The sequence below is a fragment of the Panulirus ornatus genome, chromosome 35 (assembly GCF_036320965.1).
Source record: "Panulirus ornatus isolate Po-2019 chromosome 35, ASM3632096v1, whole genome shotgun sequence".
In the NCBI taxonomy this organism is placed as follows: Eukaryota; Metazoa; Arthropoda; class Malacostraca; order Decapoda; family Palinuridae; genus Panulirus; species Panulirus ornatus.
The window spans coordinates 4287978-4315000 of NC_092258.1; the positions used below are offsets into that span (position 1 = coordinate 4287978).

General features: G+C 42.8%; 1 long non-coding RNA gene across 9 annotated transcripts in view; it reads left to right on the forward strand.

Moving 5' to 3' along the window:
* LOC139760087 (uncharacterized) overlaps positions 1 to 27023 on the forward strand; it is a 267067-nt gene that overhangs the window by 203939 nt on the left and 36105 nt on the right. For 2 of the 9 annotated variants that reach the window (XR_011715237.1, XR_011715242.1), the window contains exon 2: positions 25011 to 25038. This is a non-coding gene — a long non-coding RNA (uncharacterized lncRNA). Of the gene's footprint in view, positions 1 to 13090; positions 13375 to 16215; positions 16325 to 25010; positions 25039 to 27023 lie in introns of those variants that run through there. The other 7 variants (XR_011715235.1, XR_011715236.1, XR_011715243.1 and 4 more) reach the window with 7 other exon arrangements.

A 27023-nucleotide genomic window follows, 5' to 3' on the forward strand; every position in this document is an offset into this window, starting at 1 on the left:
CTTCTCATTTCCCCCCTTCTACTTCCTTTGCTATTGTATTACACAAGTCATTTTCAACCAGTCCAGTCTGTGGAGTTACCCAAAGAAATGGAACATTTCCTCCTTGATTTCCGTCACACTACTTATAACTTCCTTTGTGAACACATCCTCATCCGCACCATCGTCACTTTACAATCTGTCAAGGGCACATTTAAGTCACTTGTCATCAGTATATCATATTCAGAGTTCACCCTCTTATTTGTTAATCATATTTTGTTGTTACCGTATCATAACCAGATTTTAATAAGCCCTTTGACGTGGATCTTTTGCTTGTTGATGTATTAATGTCTGTAATCCTCTTTTGCCCTTAGAATGTAGTCTTTCCATTTTGCTTGCCTTCAGCCTTTCTTCTTTTTCCCTGAAACCCCCGCCTTTTTCTTTCCTTGGCCCTTTTCCTTGTAGATCTTTCGTTTATTTTCATTGTAATGTAACCCTTAGACTGGTACCCTTGTGTTATCGCCTTGTATTATTTGTTTGTCGCCCTTATACTATTGCCTCTTTGTTTTGTCGCCCTTTGTCTTGTCGTCCTTGCCTTGTTTCCCTCAAGAGGCCACCATTTGTCGCAGTTTGTATGTGACAATTGTTTGTCATAGTTATACTCGAACCATCGCTTTGTTGGCCTTACATGTCCACTCATTCCTCTACCTGTGTTGTCTTTTTATAGAGAGCTTTTACTTTTATCTCCCTTGTCTTGATATTATTGGCTTGCCTTTTAATTTCCTTTTCACAGTCAACTTTCGTTTAATTCCCTTTTGCTTCCCTCTCGCGTATTTTGTTCCCCTTTGTTACTAACTACAGTTACTTTGTTAATCTTGTTTCCTGTACTTGCTTGGTATGGCTCAGTGTATTGCCTGCTCTTTAATCTATTTCGTTTGTGTTTGTTTTATCTTTGTCTGTTCTTTTTGTTCACTTTCAAATTATTTAGGTTTTTCTTTATCTCTTTTGTATCGTTCCTCTTTTATCATCCTTCACTTGTTCCATTGGCTCTCGTAAGCTATGTACTGTTTCCCTTCGTTAGCCATTTATGCTCATCTTCCTTCCATTTGTTATTTATTCCTGAGTTTATTTTCATTTTTGCCCCTTCGTGTTGATCGGCTAACATCAATACTCTCGCATTTTATCATTTCCCAGTTTTGCCTTCTTCCTCCAAGCACTAATTCTATTCTGATTATCGTCTATGTGGTGTGTTAGTTCACTTCTTATGGGCGATTTCCATAAGAAGACTTCAAGGATAAGGGCAAGGCCCTTATGAATCCTTATCTGTCTCTCTCTGTTCAATCGCCCGAGAGAGATGGCCGTAAAGTTCGCTCTGTGGGATTCACATTGGCCCACTGAACCTTTCTTGTCTTTGTCATTGCCATACTTAGATCACTGATTTACGTTTCTCTCAGCTCGTTTTCTCTGTCCAAGGAAAGAGGATGGGAAGAAGGGGCCCTCTTTTAATATCAAGACGTCTTTAATTTTATTTGAATAATTTTTGATTTACTTTTTAGGAAGTAGAGGGAGAGCTGTTCTGGTACCGTAGGCATCCACACCTTCGTTAGATTTTAAGTCCGAGTTAAGTTCTCAGTCACAGTTTGACGTACGGTCATGAACCTTCATAGGCAGGTGCATTTTGATGAGCGCTTCAGCATCCCACCGAAAATGAGTCAGCGTTACTTACATTTCACACACAAAAAAATCGAGATTTACTTAAGAGTATTTGTTTGTCCATGTACTTATTCGTGCGTATGTCTTCGTCTTCTGTTTTCTCGAGTGTGACGAAGTGATCTTTGAGACTTCTACTTTCGCTGAACTTGGCAGTTAAGTTAACGAAGCTACTAATGCCTTCAGTTTATGAAAGGAAAGGATAGTAAATAAAACCATCATGGCTCATGGAGGTAAAGCCTGTGAGGATGTGCGAGGGAAAGAAGTGTAGGACGCCAGCGAGGTGGAAGGGAAGGGGTGGTACAAAACAGACTATAAATAAACTAAGGGAAGATGAACCCCATAAGGGAAAACGAAAACGGGAAGACCAGCTTAAAGACGAAGAGAAACCGAAATGGTGAAGTGATCGGATGTGTTGTTGAGCAAGTGTGTGATAAGCTAGGCTTCTGAAGGAGCTTAGGAAGGTAAATAGGAGTTGTAATGAATCAAGAACGACAGAAAAAGGGGGTAGCTTGATGTGAGATACCAAATGCGATTAGGAGCAGAGTGAAGGAAGACATCCTACGACTTGTACGATAAGGAAGGGAAATGAAAGATAAGAAACAGCTGTTTTGGGGTAAAGAACAAGTTTTATATGAACATCCGGGATTCAGTGGGTCTGATGGAGGATGAAGTCGTAACAGATGAACGTTAGGGTTTCAGTGGGTCTGTTGGTGGATGAAGTCAAAATTGTCGTCAGGGAATTTATGATTTACCATGGAGTCTTTTGAGGTGTAGGGCGAGGTTAGTAAGGTCATACAAAGTCATGAGCGGAAAGGAGTAATGGCAGAAGCAGACTTGAACATGCAAGTACCCCAACCCGCGATACTTGATAGAATATGGAGACAATCGAAGAAAGAAAACATGTATATATATACATGAGCTTTACTGAACACGCCTCGTCGGATACCTCACTCAACCGTCTATCGTGCAAGGAGGATAGATGGAAGCCAGAGCTACTGATTGCGTCACTCAAGAATATTTTCCGGATTCGGGAAAGAATTCGGGTACGAGAGACAGAGGTGTGATGAGGGAGAGAGTGTGCGAGGTATTGTGTCAAAGGAGTTCTCAATGTCCGCCAGTGTGGGTTTGGTCGTATTTCCTTGCGCTACCAGAGCGACGGAGGGAATTGGGCGACGCCCTTGCGTAAACAGGAGAGACAGACAGACAGAAGGAAGGAAGGACGACTGTCGTTTTAGACGGCTATATAGACAGGGGCCGATACGTAGTGGTCAGGGTTGGGTAATACTCAAGAGATGCTTGGACGGAGGAGTTCAACAAGGAGGGTAGTGTGGGTGTTCAGTGTTTCTGCTACAGTCAATTTTCCCCCCAGTCTGTGTGGAGATGACTAAGAGAGAGAGAGAGAGAGAGAGAGAGAGAGAGAGAGAGAGAGAGAGAGAGAGAGAGAGAGAGATTCAAGTTGCGCTGAAGAGCTGCTGAAGGAGTTTAGGTTTCCTAATGGTTAAAGAATTGTAAGCAGTACAGAAAGAGGTTCAGTGATGTTGATAAAAAAGAAAGTCGTCTCATAATGATGACAACCTTCAAAAGTCGTCTTACAATAATAACAACCTTCAAAAGTTGTCTTACAATAATAACAACCTTCAGAAGTCGTCTCACAATAATAACAATCCTCAAAAGTCTTTACAACACCATTTTTTGTCTGACACCGGCCATGATATACGTAGTTAAAAAAAAAAAACGCGTGTTTTCAAATGCTGTTATACACTGCTGTATTGCTGGACACGTGTTCTGGCAGATCCTGGTATGCAGGCGCACGCGTGTGTGTGTGTTTGTGTGTGTGTGTGCTTGTGAGTGCGTTGCACACGCCGCCTGTAGCCCCGACCAGTGTTGTGTGGGATGAATAAATAGGAGCTTGTTGGAGGTCGGCAGGAAGGAGAAAGGTGCACTGCACCCTTGCTTAGAAGCCGTGAGTTTTGGAGGATGTGCACGTTAGCCTATAAAAAGAATATATATATATATATATATATATATATATATATATATATATATATATATATATATACATATATATATATATATATATATATATATATATACATATATATCAACTGACTGTCATATTATTTCTTCTGTCTCCCCTGATGATGTGATCATTACACGAAAGTGCACTTGGGAACTTAGAGTGTTTCATTTTCCCGTTGGCTCATAGGACTATATATATATATATATATATATATATATATATATATATATATATATATATATATATATATATATATATTATCCCTGGGGATAGGGGAGAAAGAATACTTCCCACGTATTCCCTGCGTGTCGTAGAAGGCGACTAAAAGAGGAGGGAGCGGGGGGCTGGAAATCTTCCCCTCTCATTTTTTTTTTTAATTTTCCAAAACAAGGAACAGAGAAGGGGGCCAGGTGAGGATATTCCCTCCAAGGCCCAGTCCTCTGTTCTTAACGCTACCTCGCTAACGCGGGAAATGGCGAATAGTTTGAAAGAAAAAAGAAAATATATATATATATATATATATATATATATATATATATATATATATATATATATTACTCGGAGACCTTGAGGGGTACGTTAATCAAACTAACAGCAAATGATTAATGTTTGTTTGCTTGGAGATCGGCGTGTGAGGGCGTCCGCCCAGCGTGTGTGATCTGCTCCCTTGGTGCGTGTGAGGCATGACAAACCATAGAACATGGGAAACCAAGGCTGGTGACCCGATGGTACTCGTTTCCTTTTTCCATTTTATTGAGGAATAAACCAATACGTTCGCGCTTCTTCGCCCGAGAAGATACAAAAAAACTTGTTCTTAACCTCCCATTTTATTATGAGGTTTCGTGTTATCTTCTCCTCTCAAGAGATCGGGTTTTATCTTTCTTTGGATGGTAGAGATAAGCGCGTACACAGATCGGGTAATGATAGGGACGTAGAAGATGGGAGGTTGGTCATTCATATTCATAGTCTGAGAGATCATGTCAATATCAGGATTATGGTTGGAATATAAAAGGCAAATTTCACATATTCTTGTTAATTATTACTAAACCACCCCTGACATTATCATTAATGTAACGATTATTATTATTATTATTATTATTATTATTATTATCATTATTATTATTATTATTATATGCATTGAGCGCAACGCACTAGATCTGCCTTTTGGCACTATATCGTCGGAAGTGCTTTCTCGTACACACACACACACACACACACACACACACACACACACACACACACACACTTAGAACTGTTCATGTGTGCGCGCGCAGACAGTTCATACCGGTAATATGGTACTTATGATAAGGAATTGGTATCTCCACACGTGGAGTCTGTTGCAGGTATCATTATTAGAAAGCTTCAAGGAATTAAATAATCTTTTCAATCTCATTTCGTTTTTTTTTTTTTATACTGAAAGAGTAACAAAAAATGTGCCAGCCTATAATATCCAAAATACATTGTAATCAAAATGTAAGAATATGATTAACGTTTGTTTTATATATATATATATATATATATATATATATATATATATATATATATATATATATATATATATATATATATATATAAATATATATATATATGTATATATATATATATATATATATATATATACATATATATATATATATATATATATATATATATATATATATATATAAAAGATATATCACATGAAGATTAGCGTTTAATCTAAAACATGTATTTTGTCAGAAGTTACGTTTTTCCTTATTTTTTTTTTGCCGTAACAAAAATGCAGCTTTATGATTTTAAGTTTATTGTAATCCAAAGTCGCTGGTGGACATGTGGTATCATAAAAAGATATCATCTTCATCACTGGCGGAAAATGAGAACCAAGTTTTTGAAGATAGCTTCTTAAAAATGCGAAAGTAATTAAAACTATGAGAGAAAATTTTTACATACTGTCCTTTGGGGAAATATTTTGGAGCTTTTAATTTCTGTTTTGACGAGCATAAACACATAGGGACAACTTTGATTTGTATGGAAATTAGGGATTGGTAATTGCCATAGCAAAGTGTAGAAGAAACAGACGAAGTAATGATAATAATGATGATAATGATAATAATAATGATAATGGTAATAATAATAATAATAATAATAATAATGATAATGATAACACGAAGAGGAAGTAGAATATGATGATGATATGAAGAAGAAGAAGAAGAAGAAGAAGAAGAAGAAGAAGAAGAAGATGAAGAAGAAGAGGAGGAGGAGGAGGAGGAAGAGAAAGGGGAGGCTCTAGAGAAACACGGAGCATAAATGAGATAAAATCCCCCCCTTACCCCTTTCCTGTCCATGATAAAGATACTTTGAAATGTATATAACTCTGATGAAGATAGATGGATATTTCTGGTTTGTCAATATATATATATATATATATATATATATATATATATATATATATATATATATATATATATATATATATATATATTCCTCTTTATGTGGTCTATCTATCTCTTTTGTGTAATCACAAATGACTTGAAAATCGTAGATCTTAGAGTACGCCCTCAACCCGTTTTCTTCATTGCCCTGAACAGTGTGTGTTAACAGAAAATAAGAATAGGGTTTATTTGTGTTTGTTCTGGTGTTTGGATGAACTCTCACGTAGCCATTGAGAGGGCAAACACTTGCATGCACGAGTGAACACACACACACACACACACACACACACACACACACACACACACACACACACACACACACATGCAGGAACGAGCCCACATGGGTTCGTATCCTGGGCGCGGCAGTCGACCCATACCCAAATCAGGTGTTCATCCTCCCATCGGAACTGGTCGATGAATGGGTACTTGGCGTAGTAGACTGGGTATGTACGTACATATGCACAGGGGTAAAGACGTAGTGTAAAGTGGTACAAGGCTAAGGGACGGAGCACGGCGAGTGTAAAACTCTCTCTCTCTCTCTCTCTCTCTCTCTCTCTCTCTCTCTCTCTCTCTCTCTCTCTCTGACCCACAAATAGTAATCACACTGAGAGAAATCACACATGCAGTCACTCAAACACTTGCAAACATATTACCAGTCTCTCTCTCTCTCTCTCTCTCTCTCTCTCTCTCTCTCTCTCTCTCTCTCTCTCTCTCTCTCTCTCTCTAATATCTTGATTCCCCTCTGTTGTGTACTCCACTTCGTTCATTGTTATCAGGTTGTCCCTCGTCCCATCTCATATCTCTCTTCCTCATCTTCGTCTTCCTCTTCCATTCATGTAATCCATCCAGTGTTTTCTTCCATGTTGACGTAGCGTGATATCTTCGCCCCTCCTATAGCACAGCCTTTTAGTTATTTGATCCTCTCCCGTGCAGTGATTCTTGTTTCCCATCTTCTTCTGTACCGGCTTTTCAATCAGTATCTTCTTGTATAGATCACACTTCTCCCGTTTTCATTGTAGATAATACTTCCCGCTCTCTATGTAGATCATCCATTCTCCTTCCCGTTCTCCATCTAGATAATACTCCTCCTCCCGCTCTCCTTCCAGACAATTTTTCTCCTTCCCCTCCTCCATTTAAATAATACTTCTTCCTCTCCCCTTCCATCTAGGTAATACTTCTCTTTATCCCTCCAAGTAATACTTCTTCCCCTCCTCCTCTATCTAGGTAAGGCTTCTTTTTATCCCTCCATCTAAGTAATACTTTTCCCTCCCCCTTCCTCCTCCATCCAAGTAAGACGTCTCCTTCTTCTCCTCCATCTCAGTAATACTCTCCCTCCCTCCTCTCCCCGTCCCATAAGATTCCATCATCATCTACACCCACACACATCTCGCTCCCACCACCATCACCATCATCTCTATCCCATCCAGGCGCGTGTGGTCTTCCACTTCGTCACCATCACCATCACCATCACCACTATCGTCATTACCTACCCACCCCCCAACCCCACCACCCCCCCACTTATCGCATTTTCTTCCCCCTTGCGTTAAGCTCCCGGTGTCTCCGGTACAATAGCCTCGTTTTCACCCATTACTCCCCACAATGCCGCCCTTCCGAGCTCCCTTTTTCCCCTCCTGTATTGCGTCGTCCACGGCCGCCACACTGAGACAAAAGAACACCCGTTTCTTTCGCTCATGTTTTAACGCCTCTTTGGAAAATATGTTATCAATTTGAGAGTTTTTAAACGACGCGGAGTTGAAATTTTTTTATATGTATATTTTTTCCTATCCTTCATATCCTAAAACCTCGATAATGTAAGGGTGCGTTTAATGAGACTCGAGATTTATAAAGGAGTCTCATAGGCCTTCGTTTGTACCAAAGGGAATTGGGTAGTTGGGTAATTCCGTGATTTTGGCCTCAAGTGATTTGTGTTGTTACTGATATATATATATATATATATATATATATATATATATATATATATATATATATATATATATATATATATATATATATATATAAACCTACAACCCCTAAGCTGGGCGTTCCTGAAGGTCCAAGACTGCGTGCGCTACGTCCGGCTGCAGGGACAAGATGGACCCCTTTGAAGTGAGATCGCACTCACTCTCGTCGTCAACAGACGATATGACAGTCTCGTCAAGGGTGACCTTTTCACTCGCGACGTAACCTCAAGAAGGTAGAGCCCGGTAACACCAGCATGTGTGTGTGTGTGTGGGTGTGTGTGTGTGTGTGTGTGTGGATGCAAGAGGGATACGTGGAACTCCCCTGGAGTAAAGAATTCTTCGACGGGATTGTTCTTCTTCCGTTTATCAACAGGCGTCGTGCGAGGCAGCCAGCCTCGCCAAAGGTGGTGTGTCATTTTACTACACCCACAGCAGCCACGCTCTCCAGCGATTAAACTGGAGGACGCTGCTGTTGTTGGTAAATTCATCATCAAAAAAGACATTCACAACTTTAACATGAAATATCAAAAAGCTGATGTACGAGGCAGTTTAAGGATTTCAGTGTGTTTTTTTATTTTTCGCAGATGGAGATCCTCCTCTTTTATGGATGGGAAAAAGAACGAGACACTGGTATTCATGTTGCTGTGACTGTTTACTTCCATTTATAGATGGGATTAGTGGGGACGTGCGAGTGTAGGAAGTGTAAAAATTGAGAGTGGATAAGAGTTGTGGTCAAGTAAGTCGAGAGACTGGAGGGGGGGTGGGGGGTCGGGTCTCCATTATATGCTGATGGTCCAGAGCAACTTGTTGAGCCGAGACTTACACTTATCATCAGTAAATGGTATGAATATTCTATGAGAAAGATGAACATGTGAAACAGTGCAGAGACGTGACTAACTATATATATATATATATATATATATATATATATATATATATATATATATATATATATATATATAAGACCTTTAGTCCTCTTCCCTGTAACTCAACACTCTTAATTCTTCTAGCACCATCTTTGTTGCCCTCCTCTGGACCTTCTCTCTTAGCTCTTTGCGCTTCTTTAGATGACCAAACCTGAGAAGCATATTCTAGTTTAGGCCTATTGTATCTAATGTATCTGTCCATATACATGAATGTTGTTCTAGCACTTGCTAGCACGCAGTTTGTCTCCTTTTTATAATTCTAATTTGAGACTGGCGACAGGCAAATGACGATTTGGTCTTCCAAGTCCCCCTCGTATATAGGTTCATGCAGCTTATTTCCTGCTAGATGTGTGTGTGTGTGTGTGTGTGTGTGTGTGTGTGTGTGTGTGTGTGTGTGTGTGTGTGTGTGTGTGTGTGTATGTGATTACCTATTTGTAATTACCTTCTTTTTTTTTTTGCATTGTACGGAGAGGGAGTTTTACACTCTCGGGTCCCTATCTCTTGAACACCGTCATATAGCTTCTGAAATTCATGTCTGTTGTCTTCATTAACTATGTCTTCAGTCATTTCAGTCCATTCATTTACAGCTCTTATACAATAAAAGTTCTTCTTCACATAGTATTTTTTTAAATTCATTTTGTAAGTTCATGGTATGTTCATCTAGTTGTTCTATCCCTCCATCACTCGAAGATATGTTCACTCTGGTTACGTGTTTATAGAGTATGGGGAGAGATCTGTAGTATGTTAGTGTTTGTGTGTGTGTGTGTCTGTAAGTCACCTTTATCAGGAATTGATAAAGAGTTGCCTGAAGATAAATGAAAAGACAACATACCTTTATTTTTTACAGATTGCTATCTTTTACGCCAACCTCTTCATGAAATGATGTTAGCAGCATATAGATTATATGAATCAGACATTATTGTATTTCAATAAGGGGAAAAAGGGAAAATATAATCAGGGAAATTTATCGGTAATATTTGATTTTATTCAGGTTTATTTCGAATGTGGTGAAAACGCATTGTCTCTCGCTGTGGAAATGTTTGGGTGGGTTCCCCGCCATGATGAGTGAAGATGATGGTACATCCTGTGTCGTTGTTGCATAGCCAGGCTTCAGCCGGTAACACTAGCGGGATAAGTAGAGCGAACATAAACTGAATATGAAAGGTTAAACCTTTACTAATGAGATGTCGTCTCTCCGTTTTCTTTTCGGCTTACGTCTTAATCCTGACCTTTTCATATTCTGTTGTATTTTCACTATGTTATTTTATGTTTATTTTTCTTTGGCTTTCTTTTTTGTCTTCCCCCTCCATGGTAAGTATCTTCATTTCTCTCACATTGTTGTTTCTTCCCAGACACAGCATGGTCGTCTCTGACCCTCCTAGTTTCTTCCCAGACACAGCATGGTCGTCTCTGACCCTCGTAGCAGACACAGCATCATCGTCTCTGACCCTCGCAGTATCTTCCCAGACACAGCATGGTCGTCTCTGACCCTCGTACTTTCTTCCCAGACTCAGCATCGTCGTCTCTGACCCTCGTAGTTTCTTCCCAGACACAGCATGGTCGTCTCTGATCCTCGTACTTTCTTCCCAGACTCAGCATCGTCGTCTCTGACCCTCGCAGTATCTTCCCAGACACAGCATGGTCGTCTCTGACCCTCGTACTTTCTTCCCAGACTCAGCATCGTCGTTTCTGACCCTTATAATTTCTTCCCAGGCTCAGCATCGTCTCCTGAATGCCACACTGTTGTGCTAGAGCATTGATATTTTGACATGAAAAAGACTGCAAAATTATTTGTGTATAAAAGCTTTGCAATATCTGCCAGGGTATCTGCAGTATCTACCAGGGTATTTACAGTATCTACCAGGGTATCTACAATATCTACCAGGGTATCTGCAATATCTACCAGGGTATCTACCATGCCCTGCATTGTCCGTTGAACTTTTTTCTTTCCATGAACATGAAGAACAAGGACCGTCATCGTGTCTTGGCACGCATTCAGAGGTGATGGCGGGTGTACAAGCAGGATGAACAAAAAAAAAAAAGAAAAAAAAGAAAAAAGACATGATAAGGAAAGTAGTAACGATACCTGTTTTATCTCACACCTGCTTCAATAAAATCTGGTGAACATGAATATCATTAATATTATGCATTATTTATTTTGTGAGGATAATATAACATTATTTAGATCCCGGAGTCCAGCGATGGTAGATGTATACATCAGCTGCTCTGTGTGTGTGTGTGTGTGTGTGTGTGTGTGTGTGTGTGTGTGTGTGTGTGTAAGACATGACTTTCCTCTATCCTCATAGCTGATATAATAGATATGGCAGACTGTCAGTTTTCTTTTTTTTTTTTTCTTTTTTCGGGGGCAAGGAAGTGGTTCAAGCAATTTCTGTTCGAGATGTGTTGTTCAGACCATTCAATGCTTCGGTAAAAAAACAACTATCTTAAAGACAATTGGTCTCGTATACTTCTTCCCCTACCTGCCCCCTCTCCAGTAGAATCACTCCTCCCCCCCCCCACTTCCCTCCACACCAACGTTGCCCCATCGCATAAATCCTCCAGTGGTTTGACTTGCGTGTGGTCTTATGGGTTCATTCTCCTCCTGTTGCTCCGAGACTTTCAGCCTTGTGGTCCTATGTCGCTTTAGCATCTTTTTCTCTCCGTGAGGTACGGCGAGAGGGGTTTACCTTGTAAGGGTGTGCCCTTATAAGGGGTAACTGATTATCTAATGGTTGGTAAAGTTAGAGGAAAATTATCTTCGACCACCATCATACCCGATTCCATTTTCGTTGCCCCTTTCGGTTTGCCTTCCGTTTTCCTTCTTCATGAAGTTTTCTTCCATTTCTGTGCCTTTTCCTTTGATACCATCTTGTCTCTTTCTCGGTTTTCTTCACTGTCTTCTATCCGTTTGTCTTATGCCTTCCCCCGTTTTCTGCTCCTCATCGCCTTCTTTCTCATGACATCCAGTGACATAGAGTGATTTTACAGACACACAGACACAGACACAGACATACCATGTACTTAATGTACTCCATTTATTTTTTTTCCTCATTTTCTTATTACTTATATCTTGTGTTTACAGAGTTTTCACTGTCGGTTTTGTTTCTTAATCTCTCTCTCTCTCTCTCTCTCTCTCTCTCTCTCTCTCTCTCTCTCTCTCTCTCTCTCTCTCTCTCTCTCTCCAATGGACTCCGTCGATCCAGTAGCACAGCACAAGTGTCGTCGGCCTCTTTCACCCCCGTCGTTGCTTGTGGTCGAGCCCGAGACCATTCGTCAAAGGCTCGATAAAAGAAAAGAGAAAGAAAAAGGACATTCAGTATGAGAGAGAGAGAGAGAGAGAGAGAGAGAGAGAGAGAGAGAGAGAGAGAGAGAGAGAGAGAGAGGATGGATGTCGTCACAGCACGGCATGTGGCATTTCATTCTCGTGTGTTCTACCGCATCCCGCTCGCTCCCTGTGCAGGTGGGAATGTGTGAGGAGGCAATGTGTGGCCCTGCGGGAACACCACGGTGGTGTGGGGTAGGGGTATATACCGTACACATCTCCCCTCCCACCACCACAACCACCCCACCAGGTCCTCACACCATTGCCAGAACCCCGCTAACCAACACCTAGGCTGTAAAATCACGAACGCATCGTATCTTAATGTTGTCGTATAGCGTAAGATGTCAGTCCACCTCCTGAAATGGCCGTGGGAGTGGTGGGTGAAGGGGATAACTTGGCCGGATGGACATCTTGAGAGGGTTATTATCGTGAGCGTGGCAGTCCGGTAGCCAGCTACCTGCACTCCATGCATTTGAAGGCTGCAACATGACGGCGTTGCCAGATGTACGCCTCGCTCTTATCTTTTATCATTTTTTTCTCTCCAGCCTCTGTATCATCATCTGTCACCCGAATGTGACGTAGACATTGAATTCCTCGCTCATTCTGCCGCTGGGTGGCGCCCAGGACTACCGTGGGGCAATGCACGTTATCGTAATATTAGGCTCCAAGTTGATGCGGGCATCGCAAGACCACCCGATGCCTTCGAACATGATCAACTATGTTCCCTGGCCGCTCTGTCTCTCTCTCGCCCAGCCCATGATGCCGAATACCCAATAACACCTAACGATTGTTTCTCGCCTCGAGGACCCATCCGGCGAGGAGCTTCGTGACCCGTCGTTAGTACGCCCGAACTTGCGATTACGGGGAGAAGATACACCCGGGATTGTGTCGCCGTAGAGGAGATAGATAGGGGGATAGATCGGGTGGATGGTAGTGGTTGGCGGTGCCCCCGGAGAGGACCAGACTTGGAGTCCGAAATGTGTTTGACCAGCCAGTCCAGTTTGGTGCCCAGTTCTTGGCCGCTCGCCCCGATGGAACTCAACAGGTAGGAGGCTCGCACGCTTTGCTCTCGTTTAATACGTATTTACCCAGAGGATGTGTTGTGTATGGGGGAGGGGGATGCTATATGGCGAGGCGCCTCGCCTCTGTGACCTAAGTCATCTACCACACACACACACACACACACACACACACACACACACACACACACACACACACGTACATACATAAGCCTCCTGGTGTCCCCATCCCCTTGCCTTTTTAACATGTAGTGTGTGTGTGTGTTTGTTTATGTGTGTGTGTGTGTGTGTGTGTGTGTGTGTGTGTGTGTGTGTGTATGCATGTGTGTGTAGTGCGTTAGCTTCCCTAGCCTCTTGTCACCACTCAGGGTGGTATACAGTTGTGCTCGTTGTGACTTTATACAATGCCATACTTCTTATTATGGGCAAGGTAAGGTAAGGTTAGGTTAGGTAAGGTTAAGGTAGCTGTAAGGGAAAGGGATGACTCACGAGGTATGGGTTATGGGGCAGGTGTCACATACTTAACCCCCCCCCCACCACCACACACACACACACACACACACACACACACACACACACACACACACACACTGGTTTGACTGCCTGTCAGTGTATTAACAGTGCCAGTGAATCATGAATCAGATTCATAGGATTGTTTTCGGTTATCATTTTATTAGATTCATTCGACTCATGCTGGCATTGGTGAATAAGTGAGTGACATTATGTAGGCGACTTATTCAGCTGTCTCCTCTTATTCATGTCATCACATAGTCTTATATGTAACCTTACAATATTTTGTGAGTACTTAACTAACTGTATATGTGACTGTGAGTATATAAGTGACCATGTAAGTGATTATTTATGTAAGTGCCCAAATTTGTGGGATGTGAGTATATCCAATATGTCTTGTTATGTATCATAACGTACTATGTGACACTGCTAATCCTGTATTTTGTAACTTAGCCCGCTTACATATTTGACACCCCTGCCCACGTTATGTTAGTCGTGTGAGCTAAACAACCCATCTGACGTCACTAAATGCCATTAATCATGGTATGTGTGAGTTAGTACATACTGTATCATATATGAGTAAGTTACCCATGTTACCTCAATGTCCGACCTATATATCAGTGTTATACATCTTACCTTAATGTCTTAACTATATATGACTGTGTTACTCACTTATATAAGTGTATTACTTATGTTACTTGTATGTGTTACTCATCTTACCTTAGTGTCCGACCCATATATGAGTGTGTTACCCGTCTTGTCTCGTTTAACACTGTCTTGCCCAACCATGTAGTCCATGCCACCTACCTAGTTACATATGACTTGTATGCCACTTCGGCTCCACTGAAACTGTCATATATGACAATCTGTCATTCACCTTAGAGTGTGACGCAGTCACACACACCTGAGTATGACTGCATTTCCCTGTCTGTCATATGACATTGCCTTCTGTGCAATACCCACTCTGTCACGTATGACTGTCACGACCATTACCACTGCCATCACCAACCCTGCCAACACCATTACCCCTTCCATCACCATTACCACGTCCAACACCACTGTCATAACAGTCACCTCTGCCACCACTGCCACCAAAACTAACCACGGCCAATACCACTACCACAACATGACCACCACCACCTCCTCCACAACCACAACCACAACACCCTCAATAAGCGAGATCATCGAATAGCCTCTCTCGTCATACAACACGAAGTAGACATGATAACAGACATATCATCCAGGCTGTACTGTACCACTTGGTAAGCAGACTGGTTAACAGGCATGACAGCCACTCTTGTAAATTGCCATTTGGTGTCCAGACAAAAAAAGAGAGAAATGGGGAGAGAGAAAAAATCCCAGCACGGAGCAGGACATCATAAGGGAGTTGAACCAGCAACCGGAGTGCGACATGGAATTAATTGGGAACGACACAACTCCGTGATACATTTCTGTCGTCCTTGTCGTCGTGTCTCGTCTATCGGTCGTGTCTAGTCTCTCTCTCTCTCTCTCTCTCTCTCTCTCTCTCTCTCTCTCTCTCTCTCTCTCTCTCTCTCTCTCTCTGTTGTCGTTCCTCCTCCGTTGTCTGTGTCTTCTGTTGTGTCGTCCCTCAACCTGTTTTGTTCGTGTATCGTGTCGTGTCTCCTCCGTTGTCCTTCTTCGCGCTGGTTGTCGTCTCTCTCTCTCTCTCTCTCTCTCTCTCTCTCTCTCTCTCTCTCTCTCTCCAACGGGTAACGGGGGGGGGGGGTACCCGTTGTGAGGGAGGTTCATGGGTACTAGGAAAGTTTTCCTTGGTGACCTGTTGAACAGTAGTACTGCCTGTTTGCGTGTGTGTGTGTGTGTGTGTGTGTGTGTGTGTGTGTGTGTGTGTGGAACACACCGTTGGCCGTTCTTGCTTGCTTACTCGCTCACACGCTTGCTGGCTCACTCAGCTAGAATAAGCGATGTAATTCCCTCCTGCTGCGAGTAATTTTTGGCTACTAAAGGCGTGTGGAAAATGTTATAGGGTGCATGAATCTGTTGCAGGGGCTCCGATCCTACACACACACACACACACACACACACACACACACACAAACCTTGGGAATGTATAATTGCATCTGGACATAATTTTTCGTATTTTGATCGGAAGTCTTGCAATTGCTTCAATGTAGTTTACGAGGAACTGAACCCGACAGCATACTACATTTTCGATGCGTCTCTTCGTGCCTCAGAAAACGTCAGAGGAGGTGTTAAGTATAGACGTTGTCGCTGGCCGTTACTGCGGCTTGTTGACCGTGTATATGAAGATGCAGAGAGCAGGGATTGTTGCACTGGATGACTGCAGAGACGAGAAGGGCAGGGGATGATGAGGGGGGCTGGCTGGCTAGCTAGCTGGCTATCTGCCTCCCTCCCACCCAGATGCCCCATCATCATCCTGGGAAAGAAAGTCGAAAAATAAGAGAGGCAATGAATATGTGCCTTTATGTAAGTATACATGTATAAGTATACATATTTGATATCTGTTGTTATAGTTGTCTTTGAGTTTAATTCAACGATTGTGAGGTTTTCTTCGCTGGACTTTAAGCTCCCACTTTCAATTATGACGTCTTGACCTGTCGATTGTAAGCTGTATCTGTCGATTGTAAGCTTTACTTGTCGAGTGTAAGCTTTACCCATCGGTTGTAAGCTTTGCTTGTTGATTGTTTAAATTTTACCTGTCGATTGGAAGTTCTTGTTGTTTTTTTCCTATCTACTTCGAACTGGATCAGTCGATTGCAAGTTGCTGTCGACGTGGTTGATGAAGGGGATCGTGTTTGAGGGTACGTAGTTGCTTGGGCTGTAGGTTGATGGTGTCAATCACGCCCTATCTCTGTTACCCCTTTACGGCGGTACGAACCTTGAGCACGTGCGACGGTACGAACCTTAAGCACGTGCGACGGTACGAAGCTTAAGCACGTGCGACGGTACGAAGCTTGAGCACATGCGACGGTACGAAGCTTAAGCACATGCGACGGTACGAAGCTTAAGCACGTGCGACGGTACGAAGCTTAAGCACGTGCGACGGTACGAAGCTTGAGCACGTGCATAGGTATGAAGTTTGAGCACATGCGACGGTATGTGTGTGTGTGTGTGTGTGTGTGTGTGTGTGTGTGTGTGTGGTAAGAGATCTTACCTGTGGGTGTGGCCAGACACAAGAAAAACAAGAAAAGGAATCCTCTGTCACGTCGGGCAGAAGACCTTGTTCCTCTAACTCTCTGACATGCCTCAGAGGAGGCGGAACTACGAGAAACATCTACGTAAAGGATGGTGATGCCTCGTTCGAGTACCATTTACTGGCTCGTACATCGCGATCGGCCCTCCCATTGCAGTACCTGCCAACCGGTTCCTCGTTTTTTGTTGAACTATCAAAACACAATCATCCCAGAGAGAGATGAAAAAAAAAAATAGGATATATGAGTGTGAGTGTATATGACAGATATAGATGTATCTTTTCGTATATGATTGTATCATCATTACGTAGGGAAAAAAACGGGTATGTTGGGATAATTATATATGACATATAGACATATTTTCGTATATGATCGTATTATCATTGCGGAGAGAAAAAAAGGTTATGTTAGGGTAATTATGTATAACAGATATAGACGTATTTTCGTATATGATGTTATGATCATTATATATGACAGATATAGACGTTTTCGTATGTGATCGTATTATCACTAACATAATTTAACTATATTACTCCTGTATTACTCCTCTCTCTCTCTCTCTCTCTCTCTCTCTCTCTCTCTCTCTCTCTCTCTCTCTCTCTCTCTCTCGTTCAGGCATGTACCGGGAGTTACAGGGTTGCAGAGGGACTGTATCTCCTCCTCCAGTCCATCCCATTCATGGCAAACCACCTCACGAACGCACACCCGTCTACGCCACCACTGCTTCTCTCCACCAATACCACCACCACCACCACTACCACTACTGCTAATCTCCAACACCAACACCACCACCATTCCCCAACATCACCACTGCCGCTCCTCAACACCACCACCATCACTTCCCTCCAACATTGCGCCCGCAGAACCATTTTCACTAAGTAAGCAACAGCCTGTTAATATCATGAACATTATTTGTCGTTTGCTGTCGTACTCCTCCTAAGAACACATACGTCTGACGTACGTCCTGGTATAACGTAGTTTTGCTTGACTCGAAAACTCTGCCATGGGTAAGGTATAGATTTAGTGACTCAGAAATGCAAAATTCAGGAGAGAGTGTTTTTGGAATAGTCTTTATTATCAAGGGTTTCATTTTCGTTAGATAAGAAGCAATCAAAACCCTTGTTATCTATATTAAGGTTTTTCTTCGCTGTACTTTAGTGGTTGATAGACAGCTTTCAGATTCTTTATAATCTATTGTTAAGATGTAATTACTGTATTCTGTTAGTTGATGGATAGCATTCAAAACCTTACTATCTGGTCTCGATCTTTATTAGATGTAATTTGTTCGTTAATGAATTCCACTTAGAATTCTTATTTATCTGTTGGTTATATAATATTACTGATTAGAAGTAGATAAGCTATAAGTGAGCATTTACTTTTGTCACTGATGATATTCTAAATCCTTCTTCATCTAGTTTGAAAGTTACTTAATGTACTTGTACTGATTATAAGTAAAGTAAGGTATATCTAAGGTATTACTTTTCTCGCTGATAACTTTTAGAATTCTTTTTTATCTGTCTGGCAAGACTTTGTACTTATAAGGCTTAGAAGTAAGATTAGCTCTATACTCTTCTAACTGATTATGTTCCGAGTCCTCAATCATATTTAGATAGGAGTTTCAAATCCTTATTTACTAAACAGGTGGGTGAATGCACTTATGCTCATTAGAAGTAAGATAAGCTTTAAGTAAGTAAGAGTTGCTTAATGAACTCATACTGATTCGAATTAAGATTATATGAATAAGCCTTCATCAGCTATGATCGAATGTGGCATTGAATGCGTACCCCTCCATGCAGGACACATTGAATGCGTACCTCTCCATGCGCAACACCTCATGATGTAGCAGGATACCTCATGATTTTACATTAGCTGAGAGGAACAAAAAATTCCATGAGTACCATGTACCACATTGTTCCTGGGGGATTACCAGTGCCTCAAGATATGGTTGTGGCAGAGATCAGCAGCCGGGCAGGTGGTGGCTGTGGTAGTGGGTGGTGGGTGGTGGTGGTTGGTCTACTTCGGTAAAAACTTGGGCTGCCTCTGTGGCCAGAGGTGACACACCAGTTTTAAGTATGCGTGTGTGTGTGTGTGTGTGTGTGTGTGTGTGTGTGTGTGTGTGTGTGTGTGTGTGTGTGTGTGTGTGTGTGCGTGCGTGTTTTTTATGTATGTACTGGAATATTCGACACTATACATGTGATGACGCATGTGTGTGGATTCATTTTTGTGAAGGAATCTCATATACACAGTATTCTAATGCTATAGAATACCCTATACTGAAAAGCACGGCTCAGCAGAGAGGTGAATTCCTAGCCTTTTATCTCAGTAACATGGACATCGAACTCGTCTTCGTACAGTCGAACTCAATATTCCTTGCGATGATGGCTGTCCATCTCATAGCGGCGAAGTGTTGGCTGCCAGTAATCATGGGAAGAATAGACATCAAGAGACCAGATGGTCCATAACGATTTCATCTATCCCAGAGACTTGGAAATTATGATCTAAACAGGATAGCGAAGTAGGAGGCGAGGACCCTCATGGGACTTCATAAGACGACTTCGAGTGCTCGGCAGAGCTCGATGGATTCGGTAGTAGGGAGGCGAAGACTCAGAACTGAGGAGCGGAAACAGGAGTGCTTCATAAAGACAGTCAAAAAGTGGTGGTGGGGGTCGGGGTGAGGAGGAGGAGGAGGAGGAGGAGGTGGAGGTGTCTTTTGTTCCCCAGATCGTATCTCATTATCTGAGCTTTTGTGTGCTGATGCTGTGACAATGAGGAAGGTGAGGCCGGAAGAGAGGCATTTAGACCCGATGGTGTTTTGTATATAGTGAGGAACACGACGCTCCTCTGTGTGGTGACACATAGCTAGTACCTAGGACAGCCATGGATCCGGGTGTGATGTCCGGGGCGAACGCTACCGCCCAGGTGCCGTAAGTGGGTAAGGTGACACCTGCTGACGATGAAAACGACGAGCGGTTCTCGCTAAAGGGAGGACGGGTCGCGGGGGGGGAGGGGAGGATGGGAGGGCGAAAAAAGAAAAAAACTTGCGTTGTTAGAGACAGTTAACGCCATCGCGACGGAGTGCGGTGTAACGAGGTCGTCCAGCTAGTTTGGAGGGGGGTGGGGGGGAGGGGGACCAGACCGAAATGAGATTTTGAGTTTTCCATTGAGCATCGTTCGTTCCGGCATCGACCGGACCGAAGGCTTGGCGCAAATGCATTAATGAATGCCAGGTATCCCTCAGCTGCTGCTGCTACTACCCCCGCGCCTTCGTCTCGTCGCCTCCGCCAACGCCTGGCGTTCTTGCAGTCGTCATCATCATCATCACCGTCGTCAGCACAAGCAACGCGTTCACGCCCTCCTGGAATTCCTGACGATGAAAGAAAAATGATAAACGCCAGAGATCGGCTCATATCAGAGCCCGCTCTTTTTTTTTTTTTTTTTTTAAATCGCCATGTAATTCGTCATAAAAGGGAAGCTGATAATATATTGAAAGCGAAGGCATTTTTTTTTCTTTTACCGAAGTAAGATTAGGATCTAAACGATGTGCTAAACTCGTTTATCCAGTCTGCCAATCCAAAATATACCGAACGGTTTCAGCCAAAACCCAGTTTAGATTTGAGAGAGGGAGAAAAAAAAAAAACTTATAGGAGACTGTACCTGTATATGAAGCCGAACGGCTTTATAAAGCAAGCGAGTGGAGTGGGAGGGAGTTTAATCATTTCAGACAGTGTTAAGTGCATGTGGAGGTAACGGCCAGTGATTTAGTGTTTATAGGGTAAGTGTGTTGCTGCTCTTAACCAGTGCGTGTGTGTGTGTGTGTGTGTGTATGGTGTGTGTGTGTGTGTGTGTGTGTGTGTGTGTGTGTGTGTTATCACCTACTTGTATAATACAGGGAAAGGGCTTCACAGTCGTAGGGACCCAGACCCCTTCCTTATTCACCTTTCTCTACAATCCTACATCCCCACGAGCATAATACGTCATCGCACTCTCTACAATTACGCCATTCATGGACCGCTGTTGTCACAGTGAACTCTACTTACGTCACCCGTGACTCGTTCTTCGTGCGTAGGTTCATGGTATGATGGTCCTTGCTCAGATGTCTGGCATTATGATGCTGATGAAATGCATCAACTCAAATAGATGTAATATCGTTAGGGTTGTCATAATGTCTTCGATGTTTCTACCCACCCCCGTGTGTCCGTCCCTCTGTCTGTGTCTTTGCCCGTGTTACTCTGATGACTGAGGAATATTTTTTTTATGTTTATTTACATGTGTTATGTGTGAACTGGTCATTAATAGGATTGGGGGCAGTAAAGACATTCACGGTCGCATCGGCTCTTGTGTGGAAAGAACGTCATCTCCATAGATTCACTCGGGACATTTTGGAGGTAACTTGTTTTTTTTTGGGGGGGGGGAATGAGAGGAATGTATGGATTACTTCTCTCTCTCTCTCTCTCTCTCTCTCTCTCTCTCTCTCTCTCTCTCTCTCTCTCTCTCTCTCTCTCTCTCTCTCTCTCTCATTTCGTAGACAGGTTGGGAGTATCAAACTACCTCAGAGCCAAACCGTTTTCCTGTAGGAGGCATTGTGATTAGCACCGCCGTGGACGGAAGACCCGTTTACATACACATTTTACCCAAATAACGTAACGAAAACATTCTTCTTTTTTTTTTTTTTTTTATCCCACCCTCCCCCCCTCGAGCACGGCGGTACTTTAAACCCTTGAGTTACGATGGCACAACCCTTGAGCACGGCGGTACGACTCTTGGACTAGATGACATATCTTTAAGGGTCAGGTCAAAGGTTACACCATTATTTCCAAAGCTGGGCCGTCATCCCCTCACCATTATTGTAGTAGGGTCATGTTTAACCAGTGAAGGACGTGAAGCAGCAATATTGACGTGGGCTTCGTGGATACCATTAAATGCTACTGATGGAGTGGTTAGTACTGTAGTGGCCAGGCTACTAATCATCATCATCATGGATTCATCTGTCTCGATTATAGTGGTGGGTGCCGATAACGAGCAGTGACGAAGTGGGCTTTCGTAGTAACCGTTAGTGTAGTGGGTTCAACCGTCGAGGTTAGGGATGCTGTGAGTTCACGTAACACATCATTGTCGTGGGTTGAGACGTTGATAATGAGGCTGGAGGTTCATCTGTGGCGTATACTGACGCGAATCCTCAACAGTAAGGGACGAATCAAAGACTCTTGAGATTAGCGAATCCTGTGAGCTCACAGGCTAATCAGGGTGGATGCTGCGATTGGCTCAAACTCTAGAGAGAGAGAGAGAGAGAGAGAGAGAGAGAGAGAGAGAGAGAGAGAGAGAGAGAGAGAGAGAGAGAGAGAGAGACTTAAACAGACAGTGAGACAAATCAGAGCATGCTGAGATTAAGCGACTTTTTGATGACACGGACAAACGAAGTGGGGAGCTAAGCGTCAGCGACTCTAAGAACAAACAACTCCAGGGGCGCTAAGCTTAGCGAGTATTGTGAGACGACAAACGAAGTGTGAGTTGAAAAGCTTAGCGATTATCTTCGAGGCGACAAACAAATCCCAACGCGTAGCGTGCATAATAGCCCACACTATGGGACGCCATAGGGACGTTTACCTCTGATTAATGACCCCATCGGAGTAGATTGGCAGTTGGGAGCCTGTAATTCATCTCCAGTGTTGAGGGAGGGGGAAAAAATGGGACCAGTTTTCTCGCTTGGCTTTTGATTAACTAAAGATATTGGAATTAAATTCTCTCTTCCTTCAAATTCTCGTATGAGACAGATTAATGAGTGTATCTTTAGTCACTTCTTTCTCACTGTCTAATTAGTACTTCTCGTAAACACTGGAGCAGATGGTGATAGGAGTAGTCAAACGGTTCATAGAAGTACCATGAACCTATATATATATATATATATATATGTATATATATATATATATATATATATATATATATATATATATATATATATGTGTGTGTGTGTGTGTGTGTGTGTGTGTCTGTGTGTGTGTGTGTGTTACCGAACTCCGCCTGCATGAGGTTACAACACCGCGAGTGACTCATCATCAAAGGTGAGGCTCTGTCATCTGGAGAACGAACTCGATGGTGAACCTCTTACTCCAGAAGAGCTTTACCCTCTACAAAAGTGTTCAGTAACACCAGGAGGATCAGGGAGGACTCGTCCAACAGAGACTGGTCCTGAGGGTAATTCTTAAGTAAGATGAATGTATACGAGAGTACTTGATGCTAGTTGTTGGTCTGGTGGGACGTTATACTTAAGGAAGCTATGATGTAAAAGGAAAACAACCTCCTCGCGACAAAGCTCCAAGGTAGCCATGTAGCCTGCTATGTAGGCAGCCATGTTGCTAGCCAACCGCCAGGCTGTATAACCAAGCAAGCAGGCAAGCAGGCAGTCAGGCAGGCCGGGAGCAGGAGAACAGGGGCCCTCAATAGTCAGCGTTGCTGGTGATGGACGACGCAACCCAGCCTCTTGGCATCTGGAAGGCAATCATCCATCTTGTCAGTATTACTTTCCAGCACCACCACCACCACCGCTCCAGTCTCTTATATTGGCCCCCCAACACCTTCCAGTCAGCACCTCCCTGCAGCTTGCTTGCTTGCCCGCTTGCTTGCAGGCTTGCGTGCATGCTTGCTTGCTTCCCCTCTCCAGCAACGAGGGGATCTTCCTCCTGCACCGTCTCTCCCCAAGAAACATTCTTTTTCCCCTCATCATGAATTCATTACACCGTGCCATTGGCACTAGCCCTCAAGGAACATGGTGTGTGTGTGTGTGTGTATGTGTGTGTGTGTGTGTGTGTGTGTGTGTATGTGTGTGTGCGTGGAGGATGTAAAGTTTGCTGGAATGAAGTAGAGAGGAACCGTAAGCGATAACCACCAGTAAATCATCGTAGTCTAGACGATCATCATAGGCCATCTGGCGATGAAGAGCATGAACCAAGTTCTGCATCTGTTACCCCCAGAGTTGAATGAGAAGTTAAAGTGTTCTTTCTGTTTCGCCTTGACGTTCTCTTTAAGCTGCTTCTATTAATCTAGTTTCATTTCTGTTTCTTCGTTGTGAGCAGTAAGCTGCTTCTGTTTCCCGAGTGACGTATTGGCTCTGTATTGTGTTATTAGTGTGAATTAAATCCTGGTTACATTGTTTTTACTGTAGGTTTTAATCTCATGTGGATATGTTTGATAAGGAAGTCACGTTGAATCCAACACTGTGTGAAGGATTCGACAGAGCTGTGTGTGTGTGTGTGTGTGTGTGTGTGTGTGTGTGTGATGTAGAGTGTTAGGTTCAAGGTTCTGTCATGTCGTGTTGGCAGACCGAACAATGTGTGTATGCGTTTTGAAATTTGAGGTTTGAATTGATGGAAGTACAGATACAGTTGTGTCTTTTCCAAAGCTATAAAGTATATTGATATATGTATGTGTATGTGTTTGTGTGGTTTACCCAATGTGGGTTTGTATAGATATGAATCCTCAGATATGTGCATGTTTACATATAAGGAGTTTGTGAATATTTTTTTTTTTTGTATAGATGGCTTTGTGAATATGTTCACAAACGTAGGATTTCCAGTTATTGAGAGCACATGCATGTGCTTATATTACATAAAGGTTTATTGATGATCTACTGGATGTAAGTGCTTGTGTATACATCCTTGGATGAATGTGTCTATGAAAGCTACAAGATGTAAGTGGATATAAATTTTGTGAATATATATACCATGAATGATTTAGGATGTCTGGATGTTGTTACATTATGTAAGAACTTACGTGTGTGTGTGTGTGTGTGTGTGTGTGTGTGTGTGTGTGTGTGTGTGTGTGTGTGTAGTCAGATTCAGATATTGCAGTCCGTGTTTCAGTACAGGTATTTGTGCCGCCAAATTGAAGGATTACTCGGTGCTGAATTCAACCCAGTATTGTAATATGTAAGGAAGAATGAATTAACACATTCTTTTCCCTTTCAGGTCGGAATGGATATGAGAACGGGACATGGTAAGTGTTCGCAGTGTTTAGGGGAAGACCTAAGAGTTTCTGTCATTGTGGACGCATGTAGAATAATTTTGTAGCTGTGTCTATTAAGGTCAGGTAGTTTAATGTTAAAACTCCCCTTCCCCCCCACGCACACACTGAGCCAGCACAGGAGGGGATTAGGAGCTGGTATATGTCTGTCTGCAGTCATTGCTCAGCGCGAGTGACTGTCAGATGTATCGATTTTGGGGGGCATCAGTTTTAGGACTTTGCTTGAGGGGGATAAATTCTAGCCTTACAGAGAGAAGTAGTTATCTATCTAATAGACAATGTGTGGTTGGTGGTCGTTTATGGTCATAAAAACTAGTCGATTCGGGGTAGAGTACGTGTGGTTAGTTCGTGGCCATTATGATCTGTTTTATGCCATTGAAAGGTCGACTCACATCCACCACAGTGTCCATGAGAACATTTACTAATCCATCGTCTTATTGCGTTCAACCGTTGTTGAACAACGTTGGCTTAGAATTTATTTTTTCTATCACATGTATCCTCGTGTCTGTTCATTTGCGGTTATATTTCAGCGGAAAAGTGATGTAATGTGATGATTCTGTGGTGTCGAGGTGAGAGGAAACCTGGAGGCCATTAATTTGTACGTCCAACGTTCGAGTCGGCGTTAAAGACACCTGATCGTTTTTCGGTCTTGGCTCAACAGTTTAATAAAAGGATCAACATGGAATGTTCAGCGGTCAGTACACATTTCTGTCTGGTCTGCATCCAGGTGTTTGTAGAACTGATGGATAACAAGAAGAACACGGAGGGATACAGTTCGTAAATCTGTTCATTTATCATGGACCAACGTTGGGAAATCTGATACCAAACCATCCTGAATGATTTTCACTTTCCCAAGAAGTCCTTCAGTTATCTTGAAGGTTTTTATTTATACGTTGCAGTGTACAACAATCACGTGCGTCCTGGGTACGATGGTAAGACTAAGGGGGACGGTGGCATACGATTCTTTTCGGTGTGATGTGCTTGGTCCTCCACCTGGTATTGGAGGGTCGTTATTCAAAGGCCTCACCATCGTACCCAGAGGTATGCACTATCGTGGTCGGGGGTCGTACCGTCATGCGCAAGGGTCGTGCTCTTATGTTCAAGGGTCGTACCGTCGAACCATCATGAAGAGGCGTCGTCCTGTTATGTTTAAGGGTCGTACCGTCGAAATTAAGTGGAGGTAAGAAGGGAAGTAACGATGCCAAAGGCTTGTATTTGGTTCTGGAGTGTGTCAGTTGGCCTTCATAGCTCGGCGGGAGATGGTGGGATGAACAGTTATCTGAAGCCATCACAAAACAAGACTAACTGGCCGATGATGGTCGGCTGGAAGCGAAATGGCTTAATTGCCTCGCGTGTACTCCCATGACATTACCCAGAGACGTGCCTTCTGCAAGGAGTGGAGTAAAAAGGTGCTCATGCAGTAGTAAAAGTTCTTATATCGCTGTCGTAAATGCCTCTGGAGAAAGAGATGTCACGTCATGTCACTACGTTACTGTGTGTGACATCTCTACTATACCACGTAAGTCATTTCACTTGCTTGTTGCGTCATATCACTCTTTGTGTGTGTGTGTGTGTGTGTGTGTTGTCATGTCTATGACTTTATGTCATTTCTGTGACATTGGCTCTCTTGGTCCGCAGTCAGCGTAGACATGAAAGGCTCCTCATGTCACTGTGGGATTTTTAAGGTGTAAACCTCTCCTGTTACGTGAGGTTACGTATCCACCGCATGTGTTACTTCTGTCACAGGTTTTATCTCAACAAAAAGTGGTTTTATGTGTCCAGTCACTGCAGGTTGATTTGTCACGTATTCACATATGTATTTCATCTCAACACACATGTAATGTTTATGAACTGCTGTCGCCTGGAATATGTGCTTTTTGTATTGTTTTGTTAATGAGTCTTTTGTGATCTGGTTGAATTTGTGTGTCTGGTTTCCATTGGTTTATGTGTCTTTTTGA